Source organism: Malus sylvestris, chromosome 3 (assembly GCF_916048215.2).
Source record: "Malus sylvestris chromosome 3, drMalSylv7.2, whole genome shotgun sequence".
Taxonomy (NCBI): Eukaryota; Viridiplantae; Streptophyta; class Magnoliopsida; order Rosales; family Rosaceae; genus Malus; species Malus sylvestris.
Window position 1 is genome coordinate 14,008,076 of NC_062262.1, and position 13,545 is coordinate 14,021,620.

Here is a 13,545-nt window from a genome sequence, read left to right on the forward strand (position 1 = left end):
TCGTTTCACTTTACAGGAGAAGAGTCGTTGGTCAAATTGTGACTACTTTCCAGAATTTAATCAATAAATTAACGTAAAAAGCAAAATATCACACGCTGTCGCTTTATTGCTGTTGAAACTTGAAACAACGAGGCACTTCATATTTGATAATTGATACCCTTCACTTTAAGGTCATTTTCAAAATAAATCCTTGTATTTTAATTATCGTGCGCAAGAGACTGACACAATAGTCCATATAAATTGATAACGTCTCTTGGGCACGATACGATATTTATTAAAATAAATCTTCAATTTTGTTAAGCATTATACATCACAAAAATGAATAAGTTGATACAATTTTAAAATCTCAAACGCATTATGAGAAAATTAAAACTTTATAACTTGTTTTGAAAAATATCAAATTTAATGTGTAAACTAATTGAAAAAAATGAGTGTGTACCTTGGTGGGGAATAGATTCTTGCCGATCTCTCTTCCCAATATTTAAAATTTAATAACACTATCGTTTGTAAAAACAATAAAATTACCAAAATTGTGCAATGTTGGGTTGGAAAGGGGATACGTGGCGATTGAGGAAATGGTGTTCAATTATTTAATACGGAAAAGTGTGCAATGTTGTCAAATGCTGACCAGCAAAATGGATGCTTCGATGGACACAATTTCCACGTTTTTAAAATACTTTTTTTGTGGAATTTTCTTACCAACTTTTTCGGAAACGAATCATTTTAAATATATTGGAAAAGAATCATTTTTGGGAAATAAATAAAGTGCATTTATCGAACGTGTAGACATGAAATTCATATTAAAAAGAGAAAACTGGGTTAAGCAAAGCGTGACTGCGTGGGGGCCACTACATAGTTAAACTTCCACTTATATTGGATTCATAAAATAACGAGTAATGCTAAACAGACTGAATTTGTATACAAAATTTTATAAACTAAATAGAGTAATGTTAGGGAAATTAAATTTGTAAACTAAATTTAGTAAATAAATAACATGAAAGTTTGTGATTGAATTATTACTTAAACATTGATAAACGTGATCATTTTTTTATTGATAACACATCTTTTAGTTTGCAAATTTAGTCTTCCTAGCATTACTCAACTAAATGATATGACAATTGATTATTGAATTATTACTTAAGCATCGATAAACGTACTCATTTCCTAATAGTGACACATCATTTGATTTCTAAATTTTGTCTACAAATTTAGTCTTCTTAGCATTACCCTAAAGTAAATTAGCAAAATTCAAACATAATGTTAACTGTGGATGCAAATTTTCTCCTCCTCGATCTTGGACGATTTTGCACCTACAAAACAACTAGCACCTTAGGTTAAGACCAAAAGCCTCACGCGCCCACGATGAATGGGAGGGGCTTTGGCCGAAGAACCTCCGATGCCAAAGTTAGAATTTTAGAGAGAAATAGTGTTTAGAGTATTTGAGATTTTTTGCAAGAGGTTTGGAATGGGTGTTTGGTGAAAATGGGTCCCTATTTATAGGACTATGTTGGTCCACTTTTCAAAGGAAGTGGCCGGCCACTTTGTCCATTTTTTGGTGAATTTGTGGTTTAATTAGTCACTTTATTGGCTAATAAAATATAATAGAAATAAATGGGGGTTATCAAATTGAATGATTAGCTTTATTTGGGTAATAAAGTGGGAAAATATAAGGAAGGTAGAAAGCTAAGGGGATGGCCAGCCATGTAGTGTTTTAGGGTTGAATTGGATGTATTTTGTGGTTATTTGGATATAATGGATGGTTTAATTGACAATTAATGGGTTAATTAGGCAATAAACTCATTAATTAGCCAATTAACATAATTTTAAAAGGAATGTGTTTGGGAATTACCTTGTAGAAAGGATTTGATGAGATGGAATTTGAATTGTTACCTATTTTGGGCACTTCTGTCTTGGTTGAAAGAGGGTTGCCCGCTGCTTGCGCGTAGGAACCTCGTTGTACTGCAAGGGTATTTTTGTCCTTTTTGTCCAAAAATCCATGTGTCGCCTTGTGAATATTTTTGGCTCCACAAATGCCCCCACACATGTTGGGCTGCTCGCAGAAAAGGGCAGCAGGTGTAGAGATTTTCTTGCTTTAGGAAACTTAGGACTGCTTCCTATTTTGATGTAGATTCTCTCTTTAATTGGAAATTAGATCCTTCTAGGAAGGGAAAATAAACTTCTCTCAAAGCCTATTTAAGTCCACCTTAAGTGGGTTATTAAATCAACTTTGGAGAGCAATTTAGTCTACCCCACAAGAGAGAGAAAGTTAGAGGATATTTGTTCCCCCTTCTCTAGCAATCTTCTACATCTTGCCCGTGCAAATGACCGTCTTTCGTTGATTTCTTCGTCTTCTCCGTGCCGCACCGATGTAAGAAAAATTTAATTTTTCTTGCCTTCTTCTCGGATAGTGCTATTGCGGGGCAATCGTCGGGGTGGTGCGGCACGTCGGCTGGCAAGGGCCAGGAGTTGGCTTGGCATAGGCCGAAGAGATGTCATGGCAAAGACCACTGCTTGGACAACTTGGCTTGGCTTGAGCTAAGGGCAGTTTGTGCGGCTGGGGTCGCGGATTGTGGCGCTGGGGCGCAGTGCTAGGCGAGCCGCATAGCTCATGTCATTTGGGCTTTTGGACCTGACTCGGGCCAGGCTGGCGATTGAGAGAAATGAGGAGATTGTGGGTCTTATGTGCTGCTGAAATGTTGGGCATGCAGGCCTCCTGCCTGCTGGAATGCTGGGTTGAGCTCCCCTGCTGAGTACCATGAATGTCGTTGGCTGCTTAGTCCTTTTTGCTGAGAGAAATGTGGGCTGTTCCCGAAAGATGAGGTAAAGAGGATCAAGGCGGATGCATTGGCTCGTCTGATCGCTGTCATGAAGCTTACTATGAATGAAGATGGAAAGAAGAGATCTTCCCCGCCTGTTCATGAGATGCCAGTTAAGAAAAAACTGAAGACTTCTTCCGCTGCTCATGAGGGTCCGCCTGCAACCGAGAGGTATGTGATTGACATGACTTCTTCCAATGGGAAGAAAAATAAGGTTGCTAGATCTGAGCATGTGGCGTCTTCCATGTTGAGAATGGCTAGTACAATTGTTGATAAAATTACTCAGCGTAAAGGTTTTATCATGCCCCCAATGCCGAAGTCTGTACCAGGACGTTCGTTGGGAGCCATGCCTGCTTCACCTTTGTAGAAACTTGCTATTATGAAGAGTGGTAAAGTGGACTCTGCTGTTAAAGTGGCGCCAAAGCCTACTCTCTTTGCTGCTGAGATTGATTCGCCTGCTAGGAAAGAAGATATTGCTCGCGTGGGCAGCTATGAGAAATCCACTAAGCCTGCTTCTGGGGATGCTGTTGCGATCTATGTGCTTTTAAAACTAGATCTGCTTGAAGTCATGAACGTTTTTGCCAAGTTTGTTGATAGCGGTAAAAAGGTTGTTTGCCCAAGTTCCTTTACGAAACATATGACCCAATATAGAACTGTTTTGCTTGCTATGATGCATATATAGCAAGGCCGTCAAAGAGGTGGCGAAGATTATGGCAGCTGAAGCTTATTCCTCAGTCGATGAGATTAAGAGGTTGGATTCTGAGCTTGTTGCTTTGAAGTGGTCTAATATTTATGCCCCTGCTTCTCTGCAGCTTGAGACCGCTCGCCACGAGATTGTTGACTTGAAGACTAGGCTTGATGCGATCCAAGTTAAGTATGAAAGTACAGAGAATGAGATTGAATGTTACAATACCTCAGATTTAAGATCTTGAGTTTGCAGTTTCTGAGCTTCGTTTTGCTGCTTATGCAAAGGATGAAAAGTTGAATGCTGCTTATGCTAAGAAGGGAGTAGATGAGCTTCTCTATTTCTCCGGAAGACTTGTTTGCTTTTACTTTTAAGGCTTCTATTGGTGAAGTAGTTGGAGAAGTTAGTGCCCAGGCTGGGGCAACCGGGGGTGAAGCGCCGGATGATGCCGCTGCTAAGAGCGTTACGGCTGTTGAAGGTATGGCGACCGAGTAGTCGTGGGATGTCCAAGTTGCTGTAGTGTAGTATTCTAGGTAGCCTTTAGGATTTTCCTTGTTTTTCCTTGTAGCTCTTGTTTTGCTTGAACTCCTTCGGCCTTTGCTATTTGTTTATAAATATGTTTTCCTTCGTTTTTCTTCATCTTCGCTTATTTTGCTCATGCCCTAACCTTTAGACTTGATAGACCAGTGGCAGGCATGCTACTTTTTATAAGCAGACAAGCTCGCGTAACCTATATAACCGTAGGTGTTGGTGTAGAACTTTGCAAAGTTGTTAGCCATAGGGTTGGCAGCCGGATGCCTTATTTACAGAAGTAGACAAGTTCGCGTAACCACTAGGCTGTTAACCTTGACTTTCTTCAATTCCGTAGGTTGCGTAACAAGTATCACAACACTTTAGGACTTGGTGTAAGTTGTTCCGCGCTTGGCAGAGGTGAAGCTTATCGACTACGTAGCATGTCGGCAGTGGATAAAACTTCGTATATGCGCGCTAGCTTGTTTAACCTTTTCACAAAAATGTGCGGTTGTATAAGTCTAGCGCGGCTTTACTGCTCGAAGGGCAAGCCGTAGGCAGTCTTCCGGAATCCGTAGGCTACTTTAGTGCACTCGGTAGCAGCTTTAGGGATCCAGGGCAGCCGTCTATAGGGCGTACTGTGTAATGTGCCCCCTCCGTCTCTAGGGCCCGGTTCCCCACGGATTAGGCCAAGAGACCCAAAATCCTTCAGTTAGCTAAGCCTTGAAAAAGACCGTTGTGGCTACTTCTAGGAATCCCGGCGCAAGCCATCGTGCATCTAGTTATACTAGGGTAGCCAGGCTCATCCACGTCTGGATATTCGGAGTGTAAAGTTTATCATCCCGTCTTGGAGAGCTGACCCATATGGGTGTCGGGGAATTGGTTTACCCTCTCACACTAGAAAGCATGGGTGGTCCCTCGGGGGGTGCAATTCCTGTGATGAGTCCCTAAGAAGGGCGCAGTCTTCTTTTGAAGTGCATGAATGATCAGTTGTTGTAAGCATGCAGCCGAGCCAAGTTGTGATTACTTCTGAATTTCTCATTGAAAAATGAGTGAAACGAACGAGAACTTAACTGTAAGGTAGGAACTGCATAACAACTGGATAGTCCTCAGCTTGTGAGGTGGTGCCCGTCGAGCTATTTGAGTCTTCAAGCTTTGATGTAGCGGGAGGTCACACATGGTACTTCCTCAGATTGTAGGCGTTCCACTGCTTTTCGATCTTTTTGTCGTTTCATGGTGGCGAAGGTGTAATTACTCTTGCCGCCTACTCTGTTGATCTTGTACCGGCCTTCCCAGATGGGATCCATCTTTTTGGAGTCCTCTTCGCGGGCAATGATGAAGGTTTTTCTTAGGACTAGATCTCCGGGCTAGAACTGCCGAATCTTAGCTCTTTTGTTGTAGCTGGAGAAGAGCTGCTGCTGGTAGGCTGCAATGCGGGTATTTGTATGCTCGCGTTTCTCCTCTGCCAGATCTTGTGGCTATCTTCTCACTGTTCTGCTCAATGCTTGGTAGTAGAGCGGTGATACTTGGCTTGATGACATTGGGATGAATGATTGCTTCTTAGCCAAATGCCAAAGAGAAATGAGTCTTACCAGTTGCTCATCTTTTGGTGGTGCGATATGCCCATAGACATCCGGGGAGTTTGTCTGGCCATTTTCCCTTCTTGTTGGTGAAGGATTTCTTGAGGCAGTTGAGGATCATCTTTTTGGATGTTTCGGCCCGCCTATTGCCTTAAGGATATCTCGGCGTGGACATATGCTGCTTTATGCCATATTTTTTGAAGAACTTCACCAAATCTTTACCCACGAATTGCGGGCCGTCGTTGGTGACGATGGATTAAGGGATGCCAAATCAGTAAATGATGTTCCTCCATATGAAGCGCTCTATGTCCGTCTGAATCGTGGTCGTCATGGGCTCTACTTCTACCTATTTGGTGAAGTAGTCAGTTGCCACGATCATCATGCCTTTGCCCCTAGTAGTCTGGCTGGTGATTAGTTGGGAATCAGAATGAATTGAAAGCTTTTTCATCGCCAAGTCTTTTTTCATTCGAAGGCCTGCTAGTGGAGCTTCGTACTCTGCTTCGTTGTTAAATGCTTTGAAACTTAGAGTCATCGCCTGCTCGAGCATTGAACCGTTTGGGGTGATAAGAACCACGGCTGCTCGCGAGCCTTTGTAGTTGGATGCGTCGTTGACATGCAAATGCCAGAAATCTCCATTGAGGGAGTATGTGCGGCTAAAGTGTGCTCGACTGCCTTCGGGGCGTCATTAGGCTGCTCTGTTGCGTTGTCAAAGCTAGGCGTGAAGGCTCGGCAGGGAGCCGTGGAGCTAGGGCCATGTTACATGTAGCAAGAGATGCTTAACTTTCGATATTGGGCCACTCTAGAGCTGAATAATGGAGTAAAGGTCGGCTAGGGCCGTGTGACGCACGGCAGAAGGTAGTGCTCAACTGCCGGTACATGTTGCTCTTATGTAGAATCTTCTAGGACAACGAGGACAAAACTTGCTTCTAAGTGTTCCTTCTAATGTTCTTCTGCCCTTGGCGTGTCTTTTAAGATGAGTTGTTGTGTTCGTCAGAAAGCTTTGCATCCACTAAGGTCTACTCATTTATCGTCGCACGTCTGGATTTAGCAAAATGGTGCATCATGATGATGACTGCGTGCGTTTGAAGGTAAAACTTGAGCTTTTAGGTTACAACAACTATTGCCAAAGTTAGCTTTTGAATTTCTGATAACATCAATAAGAGCTTTTAAACTGTGGAATACAACTAATAGCATCGATGAGAGCTTTTAAATTGTGGAATATAGGTAGTCGGGCCCCCAGCTCTTCTCATATGATGGTAGAGCTTATTTCTGCTTCAGATGTGACTACTCGTCCAGTCAGATTTTGAATCTCCTTCAGAGTAGTGGGGAACTTCATATTCAAGATAGTTGAACTTCGTCCCAAAGTGCATGCTTTTCTGCCAGAGCGAAAGAGTCTGCTCTAGCTATCGAGTCGTTACATCCGACTATTTTTGCCTTCTCTATTTTGAACCTCCTCATATAGTCTCGAAGTGACTCATTTGGGTTTTTCTTGACGTCGAACAAATGGTCGGACTTCTTTTTGATCGAGCGATAGGATGAATATTCTTTGGTGAAAACCAAAGAAAGTTCGTCAAAATTCCGGATAGATTATGGCAGCAGGGTGTAGAACCAATCTTGCGCCTCGCCTTGTAGAGTGGTGGCGAATATCTTGCATATGAGACCGTTGTTGTTTCGATAGAGGATCATTGTGCTTCGGTAGTGCTTTAAGTGTCTCTCCGGGTATTCATCCCCTTTGAAAGATGTGAAATGTGGCATGCTAAACTCGCGTAGAGGCTCTGCCTGTTAGATCTTGTCCGTGAAGGGTGACCTGCTTATGTTGGTCATGTTCCGTCGTAGTGCCTCGTCGATGACCTCATTGCGTTGGAAATTGCGCAATCGCTTGGTCAAGAGCCTCTCTACTTCTTCCTGAATTTGTTTTTGTTGAGGTAGCGGAGCTCTCGGCTGCCCCCAACCGTGACTTGCTGGTCTAGGCTGCTCTTCCATGTGTTTGGCTTGTCTATGCCCCAGATGCAGTGCATGTAGCGCGTTCCTAGCAGGCGAGTGAGTTCTTCGCAGGCTGCCAGTTGCACTTAAGCCGTATTGAGTGACTGTTTCTCTCCATCCGTCGGGCTGCCTACTCCGATGTAAGGTGGATGATGTTCCTTGAGGGCTTAACCGCAAACGAACACTTCGCTTGGAAGGCTGCTCATGTTGACTATCAGAGTGTGACCCTAATCGTGAATGTATGCTCGTCTGTGGGCCTAGTCGAGAGTGCACGCTCCTCCACGCTCTAAGATGGGAGTATACGCTATCTCGGGGGCCCAATCGGGAGTGCACACTGCCTGAACGCTCGGTTCGTGGCTGGTCGAGTGGCTGCTTACCGAGACGCTGCTGGAGAGGTTCTTTGTCTGCCCTTGTCCTACTTCGGGACACCTTGTCTGGGGCACGTTGCATCTCGGTGCGCTGCAAGAGCCGATTCACCAAGGTCGTCTGCTGTGCGAGGACGCTTGTCAACTCTATGACTTGTCGAGACAAGTGTTGTTCTCCATTTGGGTTGGAAGAGCTTGGAAGGAATGTGCCTTCTTGGGCAATGGAAGAGTGGTAGACTCCGGGCACGAGATTTGAGTTGGGAAATGTCAAATTCGAGAAAAAATGTGGTGAGAATGCCCCCGGCTCGATGGTAGGTCTGGATGGTTGAGATAGTCTTGGGCCGACTTGGGCTGCTTGGAAAGCCATGGGAGCAGACTGGGCCGCATGAGCAGGCTAGGCCTCGAGAGCAAGCTGGGCTGCGAGAGTAGGCTGCTTTGCAGGAGCAGGCTGGGCCACGGGAGTGGGCTGCTCGGCTGGAACAGGCTGGGCCACGAGAATGGGCTGCTCGATTGGAACAGGCTGCGAGGAGTGTGATGCACATGGGTGCGAGGTTTGGGCTTGGCTTGGCAACGCGTTAAATTCACGTTGGGCTTGGAGTGACATCGCTTAGGTCGTGGCCTTGGTGTCGTGAGCCTTGGATGGCACGGCTTGGGCCGTGGTGAAAGCACCATGGACCTCACCACGGGTGACTACCGAGGTAGCCACCGCGGTGGTTCCCGTGGTGGAAACTCGTGGTGGTGGTGCCGCTCCACTTATTGTCGCATTTAGCCTCACGGATCTCCGCAATCCCATTTCTTAAATATTAGAATTTTCACTTGTGGAATTTTCTAAATTTCTAGCCATTATATTTTTCTTATACGTTTTATCAAAGAAACTTTGCAAGTAAAAAATTCTAATAATAAGAACGTATGAAAAATATTCAAATGGACTAGAAAATAAAGAAATAAATGGGGGGTTATCAAATTGAATGATTAGCTTTATTTGGGTAATAAAGTGGGAAAAGATAAGGAAGGTAGAAAGCTAAGGGGATGGCCAGCCATGTAGTGTTTTAGGGTTGAATTGGATGTATTTTGTGGTTATTTGGATATAATGGATGGTTTAATTGACAATTAATGGGTTAATTAGGCAATAAACCCATTAATTAGCCAATTAACATAATTTTAAAAGGAATGTGTTTGGGAATTACCTTGTAGAAAGAATTTGATGAGATGGACTTTGAATTGTTACCTATTTTGGGCACTTCTGTCTTTGTTGAAAGAGGGTTGTCCGCTGCTTGCGCGTAGGAACCTTGTTGTACTGCAAGGGTATTTTTGTCCTTTTTGTCCAAAAATCCACGTGTCGCCTTGTGAATATTTTTGGCTCCACATTAACCTTGGTTTATATTTGTCTCAAATCTTAATCATCTTGTTTGGGCGATACTCACACTCTAGACTTGTAGAGAAAATCCACCATTTTGAACAAGATGGGCTTTAAAGATCTATGCGAATCTAAAGAGTTGTGAGTTTTAAGGTTGTTTTTTCGACTAGTATTTTGAATAAATCAGTTTCAGTTTGTTGGGTTTGTATTTTAACCTTTTGAAGAAATTTATTGGTGTTAGAGTCATAGGTCTTGTTTTCGCCCACAATCTCATATCAGATCCAAAATCACGATATCCACCATAGAAACCTCAAACTCACATTGCTTTTTTTTTTTTTTTTTTTGTGCTTTGATTTTTGGGTGTTTAATAGTTTGGATATGTTCTTCTATATGAGATGAACTTGCCCTCAAATTTTCATGCAAAAAAGTGCCACAGTTTAAGAGAAATCACAAAACCAAATTCTATGTATTTCCTAAATCTTAGTTTTTACAGCAGTTTTACGAGATGATTTTGAGGCATCGAGGGTCTCTTTTCCTTTTATTTTTTGCACGGGTTTTTATTTGTAATCTGGACAAGTATCAAAGAACTAGAGTGTAATCAATTGGATTTCAGGTTTTTAAAAGACCTTTTTAAGTGATAGATTTCAAAAGATTGTAGAATCCTTACAACTTTCAAATGGATTTTCAAAGATTCTTATGAACTTTGATAAAAGATTTGAATGAATTTTGAGAGATTTCTTGTTATTTAAAAAATTATTTTTTAAATAGAAAATAAGATTAAAAAATGAAAAAAAAAATTTGAAGACTTTGCCTAGTTCCCTCTAGTAACCCTAAGCCTCTATGGTCCTCCACGAGTAGAAAAATTTAATTACAAATTAATAAGCTGCCCAAAATTTAACTTCCGCCGTAATCATTCATGAAAGCAAGATTTAGAAGGATTCAAGATGTGGGTAGATAAAATCGTTGGGTTGAGGGCTTCCCTGACAAATCCACCCATTAATGTAAAATGTCTTGCCATCCAAGATGAACTGAGTCTCATTCCTGCCCACAAAACTCTAACTTCGTTTCGTCGCAAAAATTCGACCCCGAGTTACTGAAAGACATATGGATGAAAGCCACACACGACGTGAATCCGATAATTTGGTAGAACATGTCATTTCTTGTCGCCACAATTTTATTCTCCTTTGCAGAGGACAAGATCATCAACGGCCCCAAAGTTTAATAATTTGATTGTGGGTTAGAATTAATCTCACCAGGAAGGATTGAATTTGAAAGTTACATTTGCAGTGGATAATTTGCTTGAGCTAATTACCTTTGCGTCTACAGGGGGTTCTACACCTCCAAAATGCAATCTAACAAGAAGAAAATAGTACGTTTATGATCTACTTTCATTTGGATGATCATGAAAGTTGCCCTTCTTTTCTTCGTTCAATTCTTAACTTTTTTGAGTTTTATCAAAAACATGAGTATTGAATTTGTGAAATTAACTGGTACTCAGATGAGATTATGATCCTCATAACCCAGTTATGAACACCTAAATCCTTATCTTGCTAAGAAATGTATATTGATGTCCTGATATATATACAAGTGGAAAAGGAAAGAGAGAAGTTTATGCAGCAAGTGTTGAGGAAGGTCTGAGGACATGTGTGGAATGCGGTAGAGAAATCAGAGTAATCATACATATGTTATTAGCTAATCATGCATGCTTATTCCGGTGTTGTACTCGCCTCAGCCCAAGGCCAACTTCACATGTATGTACACATCGCACCGATACGCACACTTCATATTCATTGTAGATGTCAGCCTGTACTAGACTGCAATAGGCAACGTCTTGTATATGTGACATGCTTATCGCCATCTTCACATGATTGTGACACTAGAGTGTAGATAATTTATTACACACAGCCTGTCTCATGTCAAAATATCTTTGTGTGTCAGCATATGTCGATGAGTATTTGATATTTTATGTTTTCATTTCATAGATATTGTGATTTACCGCGTTAGTGAAATATTGCTTTTTACGGTACTTGTTTCCATACTATACGTAGTTTGATATGTTGGAAACTAATACTTGTTTTATAGTTGTTGCATAAATATCAACAATCAATGATAAATTTATATATGCTAATAAATAATTAATGCGAATGAATAATTCAACAGAATATGAACAAAACGAAATAATATTCAAACAAACAAACTGAAGATTGAAGCTTGCATACCACAATGTCCTTGAAATAGAAATTTCGTACCTACTCAGTGCTTGTAGTTCTATAGACGTCTGCTTCACTAGGATTCAACGATCTAAGTCAAGAATCCAACACTGGAAAACTAGACTTCTGGTGAATTTCTTTGTGGTTCTTTCAGTAAGAAGGTTTGGAATTGTAGAAGAAGAATTTGATTTTTCTGTGTACTAAATGTCATGTAGATGGATATATATATATAATATGTTTATGCCTATTCGCAACAGGTATGAGAATGAGATGCATCTGTTGGGAGATATCTTCTCAGAGAGGTGCTTTGCTCTCTGGCATTCTTTCATCACTTCAGACTTCATCTGAAAAGATGAGTATGTTGATAAAAAAAATAATTAATGAATTAAATCTGAAATTAATTAAAGAATTTAATTATTAGAGCTCGTAAGGCCTATCTTTTGATACTTAATTATATATTAATTAGCACACTCAAACTCAAGGTTTAAGCCCAATGTTACTCTCCAGGGTCCAACACTTCAATCACCTTATACTAAGGAGAAAGCCTTATAAAGTGAGAGAACCTTTTGGTGGTGACCAATGTGAGACAATGTAGAATGAAGATTTCTACTCAAAATTTCCAACAATAGTGAAGGGTTACAACTTTAACAAAAACAACGACTTTGCGAAACTTTGCTTTTTCAGCTCACTCACCTTTGTATTTCGCCCCTCCATGATTTTAGTGGCAGAGCACTTGTGACAACGATGATTTCTGACAACGTTGACGTGTAGGAGGTTACTCTTGATGGTATAATGCTTATTTTACTTTTACTACTATTTGTCTTATGCTCTAACACTCACATGCACACTCTTGTTATAGTAATTTTTAGGTTTTAATTTAGGGAACTTTAACGAAAAGCATCCGGTACTGTTCATTTTAACGAAAAACCACATTTTTACACTAAAAAGTCAATCCTGGTACTATTCACTTTACCCTTTATTTTGTCCTTATCATTAAAACTCAAAGTTTTCAAGCCCTTTTCATATTTTTTCACATCAATATATTTTTTGGCTTCATCGCCTTCGAAGTGTCGGTCTGCACAACTCTATTCGGTGTCCAATTGGACATTCCGAATCAGAGTGTGTCAAGCGGGGTCATTTTGCTTCAACCTCAAGAGGAAAATGATGGCCTTGGCAAGTGAAGTCTAGTTTTTTATTTTGCAATTAGATTTTTAACATGATGTAACTTTGTGAATGATCTTTATTGGATCATCATTATGTTCGGGATATTTGGATTTTTATTTAAGAATATTGCGTTGTTGAACTTGAATGGCATGTATTTTGGCTGTTTATTATGCATGAGCGTGGAATTGTTGTTAAATTATATGTTTTGGTGCAAGTACTAATATATATTTTTATTAATCATTATTTTATGCAATGCAAGTCTCGAACATAGCGCGACATCACAAACCAGTACCTCCAACGTAAGTCGATGTAGAAATCAGGGAGAACATATTTTTATTGAAATTCTAATGCAACACGATGCTTATCTTAGACAATGCTCCCGATCACATTAATTTGGGCTCTTTCATGTCAACTACCCAAGTAATCACTAATGATTTCACTATTGTAATTTGGAATTTATTTCCTTAAATTACCTTTACATGCTCTAGCAAGATACTACTGAGTCATTTAAAAGAACATTATTTCTCAATTTTAAGGGTTCAAAGATTTATTGTTGTACGTTCACGTGTCTCCATGAATAAAACCAATGACATGGATAATGCACTAAGAGAAATACTAAGAAGACTCTACCAAAATGGGACTCTCTGCCATGTCATTGTTTTGAAACAATGTTTTATAATGTTGGTACGAGAATTGTGCCAAAAACATAAAGTGGTGGAAAGTTCCACTTTTAAGAGAATTTCCTTAGCATTTCTCATGCACCAAACAAGCCCTTGGCCATGAAGTGTATCACAAAGTTAATGACCTATCCACAAGAAAATTGTGATGATCTATTAAGCACCTATGTATCTATTTTAGTGTCACCACACAATGAT